The sequence below is a fragment of the Pinus tabuliformis genome, chromosome J (assembly GCF_031772625.1).
Source record: "Pinus tabuliformis cultivar Carrire ecotype Pingquan chromosome J, CPIR1, whole genome shotgun sequence".
NCBI classification, from domain to species: Eukaryota; Viridiplantae; Streptophyta; class Pinopsida; order Pinales; family Pinaceae; genus Pinus; species Pinus tabuliformis.
This window is the reverse complement of record NC_142295.1, coordinates 310,339,865-310,358,148: the sequence shown is the minus strand read 5'-3', so window position 1 is coordinate 310,358,148 and position 18,284 is coordinate 310,339,865.

The window sequence follows — 18,284 nt, the reverse complement described above, 5'->3', positions numbered from 1 at the left end:
GCCGACCAGTTCATTGGGCTTGGAGACACTGTAACAATATCTCGATGGGTCTTCCTATACCCAATGACATGCCCTGTGGATCCACAGAAACTGTACTCTCACGTAGTGATCCTTCACCAAACAATGCGGGTCATAAAGACTATAACTTTAGTCGTCGAAAGGATATTTCTTGATATCCTCTATTTCGACATTGTCATGCTTAAAATTTCATATCTTGTACAACCTGACCCAAAATGGAAGAGTGGACCAAGGCACCTTATTCTTCCGGTGTAGCCTAGTTGACAGTCTAGTTGAGATGTGGTATGACACTTCTTGCATGATGAGCTTGTCCATGAAAAATTTCAACAAAACATGCAGAGGCTTCTTTGTGATGTACATTCATATGAAGGTGCCAGATGGTGAGGCATACCAATCTGGTATTTCGATCAGTGCCTCCATCGCTACCTTCGACATGTAAGGTGGATCCTGCTCAAATATCATCTTATACAACAGGGTCACAAAATGATCTGATAGTTGTGTGATAACCCCTTTGAAGCTGCATTTGGAAAACAATTTATAATAAATATTAATAGAGGTTTCCGCTGATGTCCATGCCCACTTCATGCCTGGGAACTCCTGACAAGCATAGATTACATCCAAGATGTAGGCGGACATGTAGATTTCTACTTGTTGACATTTGGGCGGTTGTCAAGATCCTGCTACTTGTTCCTTCAGACTGTGAGGCAACATGTCGGACCAGTTGCATGCTTTTCCCTCACTGTCCAGTTGGTCCAACGCGATCAACGGAATCTGTGGGAAGGTCTCCGTTCTCTCTTAGCCATACAAGTGACATGAAAAGATGACCAAGTATTGATACGCCTTCCACAGTATCTTCGTCTTGTAAATGGGGTTTGGTGTCATCCAGAATTTGGCTAGATCATTCACCCAATTATTCAAGACATCTCTGAAGTTGGCATTGCTATTGGGTATGCTAAAGGGTGTCCCCATGGTGATCACTGGCTTTGGAAAGTGGTACATATGTTGATAATCTTGTGCCTTGAAGGTACCAATCTCTATCCCCTTGACACTGCTCAATGTCATCATCTCAAGACCAGTGTACAAGACAATCCAATGTATCATGTCTGTGCATGGGAATGTGGGATACCTACATGCAATCCGGTACAAGCTAGACTTGTGAATGTTCACATAGACTTGGTGGTCTTTGAGATCTTCCCCAAATGTGCGAAATAATTCATCATTGACCTCTTTCCATTTCAGCTTGATGTCTTTGTCTACGATCATCTTGGTGTCTTCATAGATCAACAAACTTGTAGACACTCACTCAACTACTACTCCAATTGTGCTTTCGTCGATGTCGTTTGACCCTGCTTTCTTGGAGGCCATTGATCTTGAACTTCTGAGAGATGGATGAAAACCTACTATATCTGGATACATGGTGACATGCATGCCAAGAAATTTATCAGTTAAAAACAAAGAAAACTTGAGGGATGACATGCAACATACCCAAGGAACTGTTGTTGGGCAGCGGATCCTCCGTGTAATGGTTTTGGGGCCTAAAGCCCACAATTTTGGGTAATGGTAATGTAAAGACCTCGTAAAATGTGGGTGCAGAGTGCGAGAGTCTAGGATAGTCCACCCTAAAATATTGTAATTTAATAAAGGAATGTGTCGGCCTACCCATGGTCCGTGGACCATGGGAATGTATAAATAGAGTGAGGCTCTGAGTGTAGAAGGTAGAATTTTGTTCTGATCATAAGTGTTATGGGTTTTTGAATGCGATGTTCGCTCTGAGTCTATAATTCTAAGTCATGGTTGGTAGGAGTAAGAGTAGGCTCTTCAGTTGTGTGCGTAGAGGCCTGGCAGTGTCCACAGCTATGTGTGCGGAACCCTGCAGCCGAGTGCATAGGGCGGAGTTGGGATTGTAACAGGACAAAAGTTAATAAAAGCTAAGTTGATTCTGAAATATTGTGCATCCATTCGCAGATCTATATGTTTATGCTTTTGTTATATGTTTATGCATCTTTTTACAGTTTATGGTTGCGCGCACTAGTTATAAATGTTGAATGATTAATAAAGATTACTAGGCCCACAAAATTAAGTCAGATCTATAATAATAACATAGTAAGGTTAGAGGATCTAGATAGCACCCCTTCACATTCTGTATAGAGCTACTCGAAGGTCAGACAGCTGCGTGGAGCTGCACTAGTGCGCAGGATCGGTTCGCGACCATTCCAGATCTCATCAAGACATCCCTAGGGTGCGGAAACCTGGTTCCAGTACCCTCACATATTACCTCGGGTGAGACCTTACTCCGCGGTTCCAGTACCCTCCCATATGACCTCGGGTGAGACCTCAGTCCATGCTCCGCGGACTGCTACTGAAAGGGCCAGTAGTTTTAGGATTTTTTTGGCTAAAACACTTCTGAACCTAGGTCAGGCCCCAACAAGCCAACAAATGGTTCCGTTGCTGGGACTAGGATGTGCCTAAGGGATGTATGATGTGAGAACACTAGAACCCCACAAAGAAGGAAATTGAAGATTGGTTGGATCAGAAGCTTCACGAGTTCGTGACACAGGAAAATAGGACTCCACAGATATCCAAGAAGAGGTGGCTGGATTGCTATGTATATATGGAAATCCACGAGATCTTCTTCGCAACCTTCTATTTAGAGCTATATGATTGTATCGTGAGGTTAGTCGATAGCCAAGGAAGGTACAATCTCGATCAACCGATAGTGTGGACTCCAGAGTTAGTGCATAGACTAGAGGCAACAGAAGATAAGATCACGCGGGCTGTGGACCATTGGCTCGACCGGATAATAGGGGGGTTTATCAATGAGTTCGTGATAGACACAACTGTGAGCTATAGTGAAGTAGAACGACATTTTCTCAAGGGACCGCAAGGCAGGTACATCAAATCCCTGAATGCCTTGATTGAGATGTTGTTATGTGAAAAGCGGGTTATGCAAATACATTAATGAGTGGAGCAATGCAGAGTGGAAAGATCTACAAAGGGATCGAAGGGTTAGGGAATAGTCCTTTAATTTCACCTTTGGGAGAGAGCGAGGAAGAGAGCACTCAGGTTTCTCCAAGGAATGCGGTCAATTTGATAAGGCAGCGCATTCCACAATTATCACCTCCCCTTACGCCATCACCCACTTCACCTACTTCACCTCCATCTTCAACCACCCCACCTCCACCAGACCCGTAGTTCAGCATGGTGAGCGCGATCAAGCTACCCGTATTCATAGGAGTAGGGAATGAGGATCCGAATAAGTTCTGGTTTGTGGTAAGAGTAGTGTGGGAAGCACATGGGGTCACGAATGACAACATTAAGAAGGCCACATTGGTGAGCATGCTTCGGGATTTTGCACTAACATGGTATATCAAGCACTCGAACGACCACCCAAATGCAGGAATAGTGGATATCCAGAATGCACTGAACAATGAATTTAGCCGACTGAAGGCAGAGACTTAGTCAATCATCGGATTTAAGGAGATTGCAATGCTTCCAGGGAGACCCCCTGGGATCTAGATCAGAGACTGAAAAGTATGATCCGCGAGGCTAATATGACACTAACAGATGCATAACACCATGTGTGGTTTGTGGCGTCTTTGACACCACTCCAGAGGAAAGTGCTATCACAACAGAAGCTTTCAACCCAGGCAGAAGCATTAGAAATGGTGATGAGGTTGCATGAAACACCGATATAGGATCTGGGGCTGGGAGCCCAACAAATCCACACGCATCTACAAAACCTATGCTTGGAGATGTAGAGTTTGAAATAGGATAGGGCATCCCAGCTAGAAGCGTGTGAAGAAGTGTGGTGCATAAAATGTAAATGCTAGGGCCATAATAAGGATCACTGTCTAGTATTCGAAAACTATTTGGCAAGAGGGGGACCAATGTCGTTGAGACCAGAGGCACAAGTGGGGCCAAGTGTAGCACTCATGCTATGGTGCACGATCTATCAGGTGGGAGGAAAGCACACGGTGGACAACTATCATTTGTTACAGAAGTATACGCAGACTCCCTAATAGCTGTTTTGCAATTTTTGTAGATCGGTGGGCCACAACAAGCATACTTTTCGCAGCTACAAGTTAATGATGGAGTGGACCCCAGCATATAGAATTCAGACAGAAACTCGAGGCCTTTACCTAGCCGCGGTGATGGCGCTCGCTGGATTTCAGGGCCGAGGTCAAGGACGAGGAGGAATGGGGCCGGGAAGGGGCCACAGGTAGTTAATATGTTACAATTATGGAGGACCAGGACACTACGCCTGTGATTGTACCAACCCAATGAGAATATCTTGTTCATACTGTGAGCAGTTTGATCATGAAATGGTAGACTATCCTACGTTGATCACACAGATGCACGAGAAAGAGGTACTACAACCTACTCTAACCTAGAATATCCAAATGATGAGGTCTAAACTGCGTGAAGAAGAGCCCAATGTGAACATGATGCTCAGAAGTTGCGTGACCACAGGGGAAGACAAGGGGAAGCAGCCCAAGGAAGATACATCGGTTCATAAGGATCCTATAAAGGAACTTGAGTTTGACTTGGAACGCGCAAAGGAGACGTTTATGGAAGCTAAGAAGAGCTTTGCGGAGGCCTCTACTTCAGGTAGTACGGATCAGCCAGAGACAAGAATGGATCCTTCTATGCTAACTACCTTTTTAGAGACATGCATGAAATTGTTGCACGATAATAAGGTAGTTAAAGGGCTACAAGAGTTGATAACTAGGTGCGTAGGATCAGAGGAACCGCGCATAGTGCAGAACCTAGGAAAGCATGCCTTGCACACTAGGAGGGAAATGAGATTGGCGGCACAGATTGGTGAGTATGAAATGGATCAGGTAATCCTAGTGTCACACGGAATCAGTCAATAGTGCGGACACAACCGACCTTCCTAGAAGTCTAAGACATTCTAATGACAAACAAAACAAACTAGAGCTATCCTTCTCTAAACATGCATTATGATATGAGAAATCAAGTGTTTTGTTCTTACCTTTGTCCAAACGTTGTTGTAGAAGTCCAAGCTTTGTTGATCTGGATGAGCTCCTCCTTTTCTCCAAAACCTGCAATCACCAACAGTCAAACCATTAAATAGCACCTGATTATAACATAAAACAAAGCATATTCAACATATAGACCAAGGAGTACATGAAATAACTCATAAACAACAAGTTATTGAGAAGAATGGACTAATTTGCATTAAAGGTAATCAAAAGGAACCATTACAACCTGAGCCTTGGTGTTGTGCAAGCTCCTTCCAGGGTCCACAAGAGTTCTCCTTTACTTTGACAAAGCTCACCCACTTCCAAATAGAACAAGCAAAGATGGTAATCTCTCCTCACAAGCTTCTAAATGGGAGTCCTAATTCCTGCAACATTTACCCTTAGAAATGTATAGCTTTCAACCTCCTCTCCTTCTGGCCCAATGCCTGTATTTATAGTTCTCAAGAGGAAGTTAATCAGGTCCACCATCGATGGGATAATCCCCTCTTTGGTTGGGATAGCTCCCCTATTGATGGGATAAGTTCCTCTTTGGTAGGAGTGCATGAACCATCTGGAGGCGCTCAATACACATCGAACAACCTTCTAGAATGCTCTAGAAATGACCACAAGTGACTTTTTAAAAATGAAACTTGCGCATTTTAACCTTTTCAGGGGGACGCACCTGCACCTTTACATACAGAGCGTCCAAAGACGCAGCTTTTGTGAACCTTGGGTGCGTCCCCGCAGGTAAGGTTGAGAGAACCTGCGTCCCCAGAGATAAATACATTTAGAAAGACTTTCTCTCTTTTTTGGAGTTTGACATGAAGAGCAGAGGCATAAGACTTGCCTAAGAGGGTAGTATGACTGTTGATAGAGTCATCCTAACTGTAAATAGTCATGGTGACATTTTTTAGTGTAACAGATTGCCCCCTAAAGTGCGAAGCCTGGAATAGATTAGGGTTTTGTATTATCTAGGAAGGGTGAAGCGCTTTATCATTTCAAGGATTATCTCGTGGAGAGCCTGGTCAGAACCTGCAATTTTCAACACAAAATACATGTATAAGATTATATCATCACTGAGGTAGGCATTCCCATACTCAGATTAAAACTTTAACTAACAGACTAACTACTCTGATACAGGAATGATCTTGCAGTACATCATAATCATAGACTTTTGTAGACACAGTATGGGCGCAGCCATCTGTTTATGATTAGTCTACTTAGATAATGAATACAAAACTCCTTGCAGCCTGGATGGTAGAGACTAGATCCAGGGTCTTCATTCCTACTTCTCGAATTGGTACGATTCTAGCCATGCGAATAAATGAGTTGATGTCGAACATGGTAGAAACCACTTGATTACCAGTCGATGATGTGAACTGTTAACAAGCGTGAGAGAGACCACCAGTAATGTCAATGGTTCTCAACGTACCCAGTACATTCCATGAGATGTGAATGAATGTGTTGATGTCGAACATTTCACGGAATCCTTCGATCGAAAGTCAATGATGTAAACTGATGTCAAAGGCGAGAAACCTGCCATTGATGCATGCAGACTTCAAGGTACTGACGATTTCTAAGTCATCTCTCTAGATAATGTGCTGATGTCGATAGAAAGCGACCCGTTGCAGGCAAGCCCACAACACGAAATCATTGTTCAAGTTGAAGAAATGTTGCTGTAAGGACTGACTCAGGGATGGTCAAATGGATGACAAGTATTTTGCAGATGAAAGTTTTGCTTGCAGACCTCTTGAACACATAACGACACGACAGATGGCTTGGTGCTGAATAACTCAAAGTTAATCCCCGGAACCCGGCTGAAGACTTTCAAAGTGGTTTGATCAACTGTGAGGTAAAGGATTTCCCAACCTAGGTGAATGAAAAAGTGTCGTGTTCAAGAGTGGTAATAAAGTTTCTTCTGAGACAAAAGGTAACAAATAGGCTCATTCTTCTCTCTTTTCCCCCACCATTTCTGGCAAGTACCTCTTTCTTTTTAACAAGCTTGAGGAGGATAACATATGCTTGATTATAAGCTCATCCTTCGAATGAGTCCAACCTAGTTTTGATTCGAACCCTAGGAAGGAGTGGTTCGTTCCTATTTGTAATTGAACAGGTCCTTTACTGTGAAATGTTTAACAAGCCCAGTATAGGAGAAACTCGGTGTTTTTCAATTTTAGAGAGTCTGAAAAACTTAAGAAGACTCCAAGTTGAACTTTTTCATAGATTTGTGTCCCTCAAGCCTGAAAAAGTATAAAATAATACCTGGGGGAACCGCTTGATCTTGCGACCAAGGAGTACTTTCATAATTAGTGTCATTGACCTGAAAAGTAAAAAGCGATAAAAAACACGTCGTTTTATTTCCGTATCGAGTTTGAAACGACAAAAACCCAGCAATATTTTCCTGATTTTACGGTCAGAAAAGAGCTATAAGGGGACCGTCTTTTAATTCCATTTTAACGAGTGTAAAAGAAATGCTCGGAAATCTTTTCATTTTTTAGGAGTCAGAAAAGGGCTTAAAAGATGACTCTGATATTTTGGTTCGTGAAAAATGACAATTTTCCCTCTAAGTCCCTTTGTCCTGCACAAAAGCAACACATTACTCATACCTATTTAAGATAGGCAAAAAATACATCGAGAAACATCTTTCCATGGTGAAAAATGAACAAATTCATCCAAAAACCCTATAAAAAGACTTTTTACCATGTCATTTTTACCGTTTGACTGTTGAGGTTGAAAAAAGAGCTTTTGGCAAGAAACTTCCCGTGGTCGCTGCGGAAAATCCGACCGTCAGAATCGAACGCCGTCTCTTCCAGGTATTTTACAACATCCTACTCTTCAATTTCATCTGATTAAAGTTGATTTTTAGGTTTTAGTTTTGTTTTTTAGGGGGGGTTTAGGTTTTAGAATGCGCCCCTCGGTGGACGCAGGTGCCCTTCGGGTGACCTGCGTCCCCCGACTTTTTCCTATACAGGAAAATGGTCGGGGGACGCAGCCCACCTTCAGGCCAGCTGCGTCCGGACACCCTGTGTTGTAAACGCGGGGTGCGTCCTCCGTGAAAGGCGGATTTTAAAACCCCAATCTCCACAAATAACCATTCAAATTTCCCCAAATCAGTTCTAATCATTGTTTCTTGGTGTGTAGGGCACTCACCATGTTGGATTGGAGAGAAAGAGAGCATGAAGATGTTGATTTAGCTGCAATTGAACATCAACCTTCCATTGATGCCCTAAAAGAATGCGGGCTATATAAATACTGGGCCATACCTGGCATGAGGGCTTAGGTAAGATTCTTAGAATGGCTGGTTGGGAGATGGAACGTTCAAGAGCAATGCTTTTACATAGGAGGGCACCAGCTCGAGATAGGGCCCTCAGATGTATACTTTCTCACTGGCTTGCCAAATAGAGGCGAGCAACTCAATCTAGCCGGGACTAGGCTGGGTGGCCAATCCCTTGTTAGTCTCCGGGAAGATTGGTGCACACCATTCGAAAGGCGTGGAGATCAAACACATCTCTCTGCGCGAACTCAAAGTTATAGCATTCATGGTTACCAGAATTTGCGGCGCGGCTGCTTTACACATTGCTTCCGGGTCCCAAATGCGGATGGCAATTGACTGTTACCAAGGCACCATTTTCAACTGGTGTGATGCTGTGTCGGCTAACGTGAAGAGCCAACTGACTAAGGCAAAGAACGGACGACTGAAAACTTTTGGATATGGGCCTTTAGTCGTGAGCTTTGCCTTAGAGAGAGTTCCGATGCTGATCCCTCAGCAACTCACTGTTGATATCTTGGGTCCTCGGGAGCCAAAGCTGGTACGATGGGTTGCGGTGATGGCCCGGCATCCTGACGAGGGCGCGACAGTTGTTCGATTTTCTGATAGTTACTTTCACTGGTTGGAAGACCAGGTTTTCTCGATCCAGGACTTTCCGTATGCCGGAGTAGATTTTCGAGGTGATCCGGACATGGTTCTTCCACAGGGAGAACAATGGGATGACAGAGGTACTTTATTTTTCACAAGTTTTCAAATTATGTATTTTTTTGTTTTTTATATATATCATCTCAAAACTGACAGTAAAATTTTCAAAATGCAGATGTTGGTCCACAGCGCCCAGCCAACCTCCGACCTTTTGAGAGGAGACATCCAGTTGCACCGGTACCGGCCCCACAGGACGCGGCGGCTGCAGAGGTACTAGCTGAGTTGGAGCATGATCTAGAGCGTCTGACGGCGGATATGCCTGAGACTACTATGGATGATATTCCTATCAGACTTCAGCGCTATGTAGTCGTGGTCCCTGGACCGTTTAGGAGATTTTTGCGTAAGGTGGCCCATGTAGTGGTGTCGTATAGGGAGCACCACCAGTGATTGGCTAGTCACTTTGTAGACACATGTGACATTTTTGACTTTTTGTACTTTATCATTTTTGCCGATCATAAGGTGTTTTTCAACCTATGATCGAAGACGATGTATATTTTTTGACACACTCCTATTTATATATATATCACTATTACCGGCTTATCTTGTTTAACATATGTGATGAAATGTTTTTTAAATTTACTTGCATGATTATCGTAAATGTCTGTCCAACACTCGAGAAGCAATTGCATCTGCTAATGTATTTAAAGACCTTGGAATATGCTGATATTCAATGTAATCAAATTCACGTTCCAAGAGACGCACTCTCAAAAACAACCTTAATAACACAGGATTCCTAATGGCATAAACTCTATTAAGCTGTAATACAACAAGTTCAGGAATCAGAATCTAACCTCACTATCAAACGTCGAATTCCAAATGAAATAGATTCGTATAATAATTCAACCACTGCACTGTATTCTGCAATGTTGTTCGTTGTTTGACCGAGGCTTACCCCATGCATAGAAACTAACTCGTCAGAGGGTGAATAGATAACCCAAGCTGCGGAAGAGATATTCCGTGTACTACGACAAGCACCATCAGCAAATCCAATGTATGTTTGGAGAGGCGTCGACATCTGCAATATCAAGAGTAAAACCAAGATAAGCCAGAATAACGACGAAAAACACACTCGCTAAGCTAAGCACACCGACTAACTAATAAATATACTAGCTAGAAAGAAAACCTAACCTAAAAATTCTCCATACCCACCATTTAAGCATAATACCTCTTTAGGTAAAGTCCATTTCTGGGTTTACCCAAAGAGTCCCCATCAAAATCTACCAGCTCATAAGCCCCTTTTGCTAGCTTTCGCTTTACAATATAGGGTCCATGCCACATAGGAACAAATTTTCCAGCACCTAGCTTATCGTTAGCTTGATCATATAATAGCACTAGGTCTCCCTCCGAAAAACTTCGAGGGGTCACATTTCTATCATACTGAGCTTTCATTTGCTTCGCGTGAGTCTCGATTGCCAATGCAGCGTCACGTCGAGTCTCATCTAATTTAGCTAAGTACAATAAACGTTTCTCCTCTTCGGAAGTAGCTGGGAGTAATTCGACAGCCATTTGAAGTGATGGGATTTCGCATTCAATGGGTAACACAGCTTCCAAGCCATAAACTAGCTGGAAAGGAGTGAACCCTGTTGAGGTTTTCACTGAGGTTCGGTATGCCCATAGCGCCGAAAATAACATTTTGTGCCAATTCGACCGATGAATACCAATGGTTCGTCGGATCATGATAACCAGAACTTTGTTGATAGACTCAACCAAACCGTTGGCTTGCGGATAATAAGGAGTAGAGCTATCGTGGCGCAAACCAAGCTGGCTTGTAAGCTCAGTCATCATGATGTTTCGAAAATGGCTCCCATGGTCAGTAATGATTGCTTGTGGGACACCAAACCTAGTTATAATATGATTGAATACGAAAACTGCAGCTGTTTTGCCGCTTGCGTCGAATGTAGGCATCGCCTCGGCCCATTTAGTGAAATAATCAACCGCGAGGATGATATACGCATGCCCCCCGGCCGAGTGAGGGTTACAAGTAATAAAGTCGATACCCCATTTGGCGAATGGACCAACAACAATTATAGGGTGGAGAGGAGCAGGTGGTGCGCGCATCTTTCGATCAAACACTTGGCAGTTGTGGCACTTCCGGACTGCAATGATACAATCTTTAAACATAGATGGCCAGAAGTAACCAGCGCGCAACACCTTCTGAGCTGTGGCATACCCAGACATATGACCGCCACATGCTCCAGAGTGACAATCATTCAAAACTCTCTCAGCCTCTTCGTGAGTTAAACAACGTCGAAAAACTAAGTCTGCCCCCGGCGATAAAGTGTATCTCCAATAATTTTGTATTGCTGGGATTGAAACCGAATTTTTCGACGTTCGGCCTTTGAAGCTTCAGGCCGAAAGGTTTGGGTTTGGAGATAGATGATTATATCCCCGTACCACGGATCTAATGTACTGATAAGAAACAAAGATTCGTCCGCAATGGACTCCTCTGCCACAGTCTCTGTGTCAGTACGCGGGAAATCACACATCAATTCCGCAAAAACTAAGGATTCTTAGACTTGGACTTCTCGAACTCCAAGTCGAACTCTTGCAGGATAACGATCCATTTAGAGTACTTGCCCCCTAGCAGTTGTTTTGTCAAAATGTAAATCATAGGGTTGCAATCCGAAATAACTGTAGTTTTACGGAGAAGAATGTAGTGACGAAAACGCTGGACAGCTTGAACGGCTGCCAGGGCCAATTTCTCCACATGCGAATATTTTAGCTCAGTGGGATTTAAGGTCCTACTAAGATAATATATCACATGCTCCGCTCCGAATTCATCTTCTTGAACTAACACCATTCCAATGGTGGAATGCGAAGCTGCGAGGTATAAGAAGTAGTCCTGGTTGTAGTTGGGAGGATGCAACAACGGTGCATGGGTCAACGCGTGTTTAAGTGCATCAAAAGATTGTTGGGCAATCTCATCCCAAAAGAATTGAACGTTCTGTTTCAACAACCGTGTAAAACCTTTAGTGACCTCGGCGTAGTTTGGGATGAATCGGCGTAAAAAGTTCGCTTTCCCTTGCAAACTTTGGAGTTGGCGCAAACTCGAAGGAGGAGGCAATTTGATGATAGCCTCGACTTTCGAGGGATCGACGCAATGCCGGCTTTTGAAACAACAAATCCCAGCAATCGACCTGTTTCTATACAGAAAACACACTTGTGGGGATTCAACCGAATTCGATAATGCCTACACCTCATAAAGATTGCTCGTAAGTGGACAAGGTGATCAGCTCGATGTAATGAATGAGCAGGCAAATCATCGAGATACGGTTGCACAATGTGCTTGATGTCATGAAATGCGTAAGACATCGCCCGTTGAAAAGTGGCCCCGGCATTCTTAAGCCCAAAAGGTAATTTGCAATAAGCAAATGTCCCCCATGGACAAATGAATGCCGTTTTTGGTTGGTCGGCAGGTAGAATATTGATTTGATTATAGCCCGAAAAACCATCCATGAAGGAAAACATTTCACTTCCGGCACAATCATCAATAATTTGATCGATATAAGGCGTAGGATAGTTGTCTTTTGGACAAGCTCGATTGATATCCCTATAGTCGATACAGATTCTTATTGTTCCTTGTTTCTTATTGACCGGAACAATATTCGATACCCAATCCGTTAACGGGATCGGATAAATGAAACCTGCTTTCAACAGCTTTTCGACTTCTGCTTTAATCGCAGCCGCTTTTCGAGGGTGAATCTGACGCAACCGTTGCCGGACGGGTTTAGCATCCGGGTAGGTTTTTATTTCATGAACAACAATGGCAGGATCGATTCCCGCATTTCCTCGTAAGACCAGGCAAACACATCGCGGAATTCTTGGAATAGGGCCTTGTAAGTTTGGATTTCATCTTCTGTACATGCGGCACCTATATGAATGTTCTCCTCAATTCCGGGCTTCACTGAAATATCAATGGGAATAGTACGAGAAATATTCCCTAAATTCAACTCTGAATCAGAATGTTTCGTTGGATCCTGAGCGTCTTTGACATATTCAGCGGTAAAGATAGATGAAAAATCATTTTCAAATGCATCATCCTTAGGTAAAAACGAAGATCTGTGATGGAGATCCTCCCATGGTAGATCGTCTACACTTAGGATTTCGCGAAGTTGTTCGTCAGATGACACGACTTCGGGAAACGCTATCCGTTCTAAGGTTGAGGTGAAAAGTGATTCTTCACTGACCACATTCATTTGGTCGATCTCGGTTGAATGAGAGTCGGTAAAAGACATGAGAGCTTCATAAGCAATTTCATATGGACTCAAGGGCATAGCATCACCGAATGAGTCTATCTCAGAGTCAGATGGGACAATCCAAGGATCATCATAAATAATGTTTTCTGATGTAATCATATGAATTGTTGCAAATGAAGGTTCTACGCTGAGTGGAGGGAGAGGAAAAGTTCCCAGTAAACCGGAATCCTTAACTAAACCTACACCAACGTCCCTATAAGGGATTGTCGTCTTACCGACATGCTGGATACTCTCTGAAGAGGCTGGGTCGGATGAAAAGTATGTCAGCTGATCAATAGTCACGATCTTACCGTTATGTGGAAACTTAATTACTCTGAAGACCGATGAAACGACCGCCGTCATAGCATATGACCAACTTCGACCCAAAAGAAGGTTGTAGTCTAGAGGGGCATCAACCACTTCCACATCCAGACTAACGGTTTTACCTTCTACCCCTATAGGCAATTCCTGTAGAATACCAAACGGACGGAACCCACGGCCATCAAAGGCCTTAAGGATGGTGGGGGATTGGTTCAACGAAGGAGAACCAAGGGATCTCCAACATTGAATCGACATAATACACGTAGAAGCTCCCTCATCAATCACAGTCCTATGAATAGGCCTGTTTTTGACTATCACTGGAATTTGGAAAGCCATTTGATGGGGGAGACGCAGTGTACTATTTTCTAGATCGAAGATTATTAGATTCGGGTCCTGAACATCAACAGCTCCTATAGCCGACAAAAGCAATTTTCGTTGTGCTGGGCATGATTGCAACACTTCTAACGCCGACATTGCTGAGGGTGAAACAGCTAAGTCCTCAACAATGTTGTAATTCTGGGCTGCTCTCGCATGTGGATTGAAAGCAGACCTTCGAAGTACACCCTTGGCGGGCGGTTTAATTACTAAGTTCGGGTTAGGTTTCTCGATCTGTAGTGGATCGGAACCAGGAGCTGAGGTTGATGGGTTAGAGTGAGAAGATTCTGCTTCCTTACCATCAACAGGATTCTTACTACCATAATCTTGCGATCGAGTCGCAATCCTCACATGAGACATCATCAAAATGGGTTCTTCACTGGCATTCGAGGAAGAACCTATCATCTTATTCTCCTGCTCCGAAAATGGATTTTTTAACACAGCAGGAGTGGGAGAACCTTTGACTATTTTCACAACCTCGGCCCGATGAGGGCAATCTCTCGTAAAATGATCCTCTTCACAAATAAGACAAGGATATCGAGGTTTGCGCTTTTCGTCATTGGTTTCCGACTTTTCTGTTTTCTCCTTCGGAGCCTTGTCTGCTTTAGCCTTCTTCTTTCCTTTCTTCTTTCCGCCATTTTTTGATTTGGCCGTAGATGACTCTACAGCGTGAATATCGGCGGTAAGTTCAGGAGAAGACTCTCCTGTCGGGGAATCGGGCAAAGTGATAATAGGAGTAGTTGAAGCCTTGGAAGACTTCTTCTTGCTCTTTGTATTCACGATACCAATCATACCATCAGCGGCATGAGATCCCGAAGGAGCAGCAGCGATTTGATTCGACTTTGGAAGATCCAGAATCTTCTCGTGTAATGTACCCGACTGAGTGTAAACTAAGTCAAGGTATTGCGCCTGAGCAATGACTTGCTCCTCAGTAACTACTCCGGCCTTAGCTACATCTTCAGTAATCTTCGGTAATAATGATTTAACAAACCATTCAGCTAAGATTTGGTCCGGGATAAAAACTTTCACTAGCCTTCTTCGACGTCTCCACTCATGAATGTGATCAGAAATATACGTGGATGTTGATTGTTTTAGTGAAGTTAATAACTCCGTGCCGTTATCGTATCTGACCGGCAACTGAAAGTGAGTTAAGAACGAGGTAGCTAACTGGCTAAAATTGTAAAAAGAGGCCCGTGGTAACTCAATGTACCACTTGGCTGCGAGACCAATGAGTGTACGCTGGAAAAGACGTAAGCGGATCGAATCATCCGAGATAGAATTCGAAGAACACCAGAGGTGGTAAGTCATCACGTGATTGGACGGATCCTCTCCAGACTTACCTTCGAACTTGGGTATATCACTGGGAAACGTATTTGGCATTGGCGGCCAAAACGGAAGATATTGAATTGGATCGTTCGTTAGGTGTGTCAAGTCTGGTAAATCCAAAGTTGCGATAAACGGTAACTACCGGTTAGGATCTCTAAAACTCTGGGTCACAATACTGGCCCCAGTAGGAGGATATCCAGGATAACTAGGAACAGGAGTCGCATTTGGGATATTATATCCTCCTGGAAAACCAGGATTAACCGGACCGTACTGGGGTTTTTGAGGTTGTTGATAAGTGTACCCAGGATACGGTTGATACTGGTAAACCGGTTGTTGGACAGCTTGCCCAGGTTGATACTGTCCCTGGTACGGTTGGTGAATAAATTGAGGTTGAGTAGTGACAACCGTACTTATACCAGGCTGGCCTATAGGCATCTGGACTGTGGTTTGAATCGTAGATCCAGACAACGGTAAAGATGTCTGAGGAGTGGTTACAGAGACAGTAGAAACTGGAGCCGTCGATACTCCAGAAGTAAGTATGGTAGATGTGGCGGTAGTTGCAGCAGCCGTTTGAGATGGAGTACTAGGTGCAATTGGCGGCTGAGTAACTACCGAAGTTACAGAAGTTTGAACACTTGACTGGACAGGTTGCGGTTGCTGGGGTGGACCAGAAACTACGGGTTGTCCAGCTTGAGGTACCAACTGTATACTTGGCTGCAACACCTGTTGACCCTGTGACGGATCCCACACTAACATTCCAGGGTATTGACCCGTAACAGGTTGAGGATACTGAGATCCATAGCCGGATTGAGGATAGGATTGATATTTGTAAGGTGCAGTTCCCATACCTTGACCATATGATTGACCTTGAGGTGGTTGATAACCTTGACTTGAGTATTGACCTTGAGGTTGATAACCTTGAGGTAAATACAGATACTGGGGTTGACCTTGACCTTGAGGTTGGTACCCTTGAGGTTGATACCCTTGGGGTTGATACCCTTGGGGTTGCCATCCTTGAGGTTGTCATCCTTGAGGTTGATATTGATACTGAGGTTGACCTTGGGGTACATATTGAGGCTGGGGTTGACCTTGAGGTATGTATTGCCCCATAGGCGCGTACTGACCTTGAGGTTGCCCCCCAGACACAAATGATGTACCTTGAGGTTGCCCCCCAGGCGGTTATTGGCCACCTTGAGGTTGGGAAACGGGAACTGAACCTGACATCATGTAAATGTCTTCTACACCCAATGGTACCTTACCACTGTTTCCAACTAATAACCCATGATCAACGGGTTGAGGAGATGCCCCCGCAAAGGTACCAGAAAGAGATTGATACCCAGTGGGAACAGAAGGACCGCCATGTAAAAAAGATTCAGGACTTTGAGAAAACACGGACGACGAACCAGCCATATTTACAGGAGTGTGAATACCTCCAGGTGGAAAAGGAGTACGAGGTGTAGAAAAACCTAGCCCAAAGTTGTCTAAATAATTGGTTAACGAAAGGTACCAAGTAGTACTTCTAGGAGGACTGTAAAAGATAGATTCACGCTCCCTTAGATCAATGGTAAGTTGATCTTCAGGATTAAAGACGCCTATTTCTTCCTCTGGAGCAAGTTCTTCGATAGAAATCAAACCAGTAGGAAGATTTTCGGTGATAATTCTTTCTATTCTCGGTGAATCAGGAACACTAGAAGTCGGAGTAACAGGTTCAGATATTTCTGGTTCTTCGCCTGTATCACTAGCAGACGAAAAACTACCAACAAGCTCAGAAACTGTAACAGCTTCGGGATTATAACCTGTCTCTAAGCCTTGGTAATCTGAATGGACTACCAAGGAAGATTCTCCTTCTTCAGGTGACCTACTCTACTGCCACTAGGAGGAGTTACAAGGACCTTCAAACCTTCTAGATGACTGGGGTCATCTCGAGGAGGTTCCCCCCTAAGTCTACGGGATCTTCTCAACAATTCAGCCACAGAAACAACTTCAGGAGACTGGCCCCGAAGTCTACGGGACTGTCTCGGTAATTCCGCCACAGCTAAAAATCTTTTAACTACTACACACGAAAATAAAAATAAAATTTCAAATCAAACCACCTAAAGTCTCTAAAGAACCAAACAAATTTGAATCACGCGCCTAAAGAATCTAGAGTGTCAAACCAAGCACAAACAGTAGCCTTCCAGACCGAAAGCGCTAGTTGGTGATGAAGCCCAACATCGCTGGATTCAGTACAGAAGTGGCGGGTGGAACAGTTACCCCGGCAACCTGCTTAATGAATAGACTGGACCAAGTTCCTCCACTTTAACCGTCTCGAGTGAAGTGAACCCCCCAGAAAATCCAAGTGAGTCTAGCTGACGTCTGCTCCAGGTACAGTGGGACCTTCCCTCCACCGTCACCTCGGTAGAATCCTAAAGATAATGGTCACTAAGGTTACCAACCGCAACAAATGCACCTAGGGGAACAGTCTAAACTCCGACAGCACGCAAGGGCAGAGTAGCAAGCTCAATCCCCTTGCCGGCTCCTTGACAATAATCCAAGGTTTACCGACAAGTGACCCCTGGCTCCTCGACAATGGTTAATCCGAGGTTTACCGTTTGTAATATGTGCGTGTCTGGCGTCGTTCCCAACGAGGGGGGATTGATCCCCTCACTGGTTCGGACACGAGCTCGTGCTTCTCCTTTAAGAGGAGCTTTCCCAGAGTACAAGTGAGACAATTGGATTTATTCTATCACAAGATAAGCTACTTGTTTGGTTTTGTTGTCTTGGAGATTAACTACTCACCTACTCCAAGACACTAGCCTGATCTAAATTGGTGTTTCAGAGCCCTAGTAAATAAAAGTTACTACGTCGATTTTACTTTAAGCGTTAATTTTATGGTTTTTCTTTAAAGACAAAAGGTAGTGGAAGTGAAACCAATGGTGTGTAGACTCGACTCAAACCACTACAAAGATGCACCTAAGATGATTTATGCTACTTTCCTTTTTCAATGAAATTCTTAACTAAGAGAGTTGAGAGAATGCAAATTTTTAAAGAAAACCACTTTCTTAGAAAAGACAA